Raw genomic sequence first — 3188 nt, 5'->3', positions numbered from 1 at the left:
TTAGAGCTAGCACCAAGTGGGAAGCCCATAGAAGTTGGGAAGATGGACAAATGGAGGAGAATATAAACAAGTAGAATTTGCAGGTAACGTTCTACTGCTTTAGGTTTGATGTTGTGTTTACAGCTATATATTTTCAAAAAAAAAAAAGGAAAATTTTAAATAAAATCAATTTGTTAGCAATTTTTAGCCTTATAGCAATCACTTTTAAATTTTCAGTAGGAAGATTGGATTTGGGAATTCAAATAGTTTACCTGAAAGAAGAAATCCTACATGTGATATTCTTTTAGAAGAAAAGCTGAAACATACATGAATTATGTACTCAGAAGCAGAAAAAAAGTGACATCATTCCTCCATTCTGTTGTCTCTAATTCTTTGCATATATTGTTTTATGACTGCAAGCACATAATACACACAAGTTCTGCTACTCCTCCATTTTACCAGTTACCAGAAAGTGGAATAAGTCTATCTGAGGACCTGCTTCAGCTAATTTTATTATCACTCGCTTAAATATCATCTTCCTTGGCACATGATCAGCCAGGATGGAGTGCATCAAATTGCTCTTCACTATTACTAAGGCCTCATTCTGGACTTTGATGCTGTCATAGCTCATACTGAGTATGATGATTTCATATAAATTTGGTATAGGAGAATGTTAAGAATATTGGTATTTAAGATGATATGATACAGTATATGAATAGAGAATACCTTAAAACACGAGACAGCTAATGCAGCCAAATATTTTAAATCATTTTAAAATTGACATTTGAATTTCTAAACAGCAAAGTTAAATAACAAATTTATTCAGCTGTAATGAATATTTGATTGGTTTTCAAAGATAATTGCCCTCTATCAGGGTCATAGTATTAACATGAAGATTAGTCATTATCTTCTTTATGAGAATTGGAACGAAATCCCTATTAACATTTTTGAAGGAGCTTTTCAATGAAATAGCTTTGCTTACTGATGGCATTATATGATTTGAAAATATTTCTTCAAACCTGCCTTTTATATTTATTCTAAGTTCTGTTTTTATATTCATGGAAAAGGACTTCAAAAACTTGGGTATAATATATATCTTCACATAATTTTGTGCAATAATATTCAGTTTAGTTCAGGTGCTCAGTCATGTCTGACACTTTGCAGCCCCATGGACTGAGCACGCCAGGCTTCCCTGTCCTTCACCAGCTTCCCTGTCTATCACCAACTCTGGAAGCTTGCTCAAACTCATGTTCATTAAGTTGGTGATGCCATCCAACCACCTCATCCTCTGCTGACCTTTCTTCTCCTGCCTTCAATCTTTCCCAGCATCAGGGTCTTTTCCAATACCCACTGCAAAATATTGGAGCTTCAACTTCAGTATCATTCCTTCCAATGATTTCCTTTAAGATTGACTTGTTTGTTCTCCTTGCAGTCCAAGGGACTCTCAAGAGTCTTCTAAACACCATAGTTCGTAAGCATCAATTCTTTGGCACTCAGCTTCTTTATAGTCCAGCTCTCACATCCATACATGTCTACTGGAAAAGCCATAGTTTTGACTAGAAAGACCTTTGTCAGTAAAGTAATGTTTCTGCCTTTTAATATGGCTGTCTAGGTTTGTCATAGATTTTCTTTCAAGGAGCAAGCCTCTTTTAATTGCATGGCTGCAGTGACTATCTGGAGTGATTTTGGAGCCCAAGGAAATAAAGTCCATCACTGTTTCCATTGTTTCCGCACCTATTTGCCATGAAGTGATGGGACCAGATGCCAGGATCTTAGCTTTTTGAATGTTGACTTTTAAGCCAGCTTTTTCACTCTCCTCTTTTACTTTCCTCAAGAGGCCCTTTAGTTCCTCTTTGATTTCTGCCAGGTGGTGTCATCTGCACGTCTGATGTTATTGATATTTCTCCAAGCAGTCCTGATTCCAGCTTGTGTGTCATTGAGTCTGGCATTTTGCATGGTGTACTCTGGATATAATTTAAATAAGCAAGGTGACAATATATAGCCTTGACGTATGTCTTTTCCAATTTGGAACCAGTCCGTTGTTCCATGTCCGGTAACAACTGTTGCTTCTTGACCGCATACAAATTTTTCAGGAGGCAGGTGAGGTGGTCTGGTATTCCCATCTCTTGAATAATTTTCCACAGTTTGCTGTGATCCACACAGTCAAAGGCTTTAGTGTAGTCAATAAAACAGAGTTGATGTTTTCCTGGGATTCTCTTGTTTTTTCTATGATCCAACAGATGCTGGCAATTTGATTTCTGCTTCTTCTGCCTTTTCTAAATCCAGCTTGAACATCTGAAAGTTCTTGGCTCATGTACTTTTGAAGCCTCACTTGGAGAACTTTGAGCACTACCTTGCTTGTGTGTAGTTGTGTGGTAGTTTAAACATTCTTTGGAATTGCCCTTCTTTGGGATTGGAATGAAAACTGACCTTTTCCAGTCCTATGGCCACAGATGAGTTTTCCAAATTTGCTGGCATATTGAGTGCAGTGCTTTCACAGCATCATTTATTAGAATTTGAAATAGCTCACCTGGAATTCTATCACCTCCACTAGCTTGTTCATAGTGATGCTTCCTAAGGCCCACTTGACTTTGCATTCCAGGATGTCTGGTTCTAGGTGAGTGATCACACCATCGTGGTTGTCTGGGTCATTAAGATCTTTTTTGTATAGTTCTTCTGTGTATTGTTCCCACCTCTTCTTAATATCTCTTGCTTCTGTTAGCTGAGAAAAGAAGAGAAGAGAAAGGCAAAGGAGAGGAAAGATATATCCGTCTGAATACAGAGTTCCAAAGAATAGCAAGGAGAGATAAGGAAGCTTTCCTAAGTGATCAGGGCAAAGAAACAGACAAAAACAATAGAATGGAAAAGACTAGAGATCTCTTCAAGAAAATTAGATATACCAAGAGAACATTTCATGCAAAGATGGGCACAATAAAGGACAGAAACAGTATGAACTTAACACAAGCAATAATATTAATATAGGGAAATTAGGAAGAAAAACAGACACATTCTTTCTGTTGGTTTATCTGTTATGAATTATTAATTTTTCACATTTAGCAGTTACAAAATTAAATTGAATAAAATATTTTGGGAAAGTAATTTTAAAGATTATCTAAGCCATATACCTTTAAATATGAATTTTTATTAAAAATAACAACCTTTGATATTAGATAGCTGAAATGATTTAGATGACCACAGAAATTAGATAT

This window comes from Bos taurus, chromosome 21, assembly GCF_002263795.3.
Source record: "Bos taurus isolate L1 Dominette 01449 registration number 42190680 breed Hereford chromosome 21, ARS-UCD2.0, whole genome shotgun sequence".
Lineage (NCBI taxonomy): Eukaryota > Metazoa > Chordata > Mammalia > Artiodactyla > Bovidae > Bos > Bos taurus.
Note: the sequence above shows the minus strand (reverse complement) of the source record.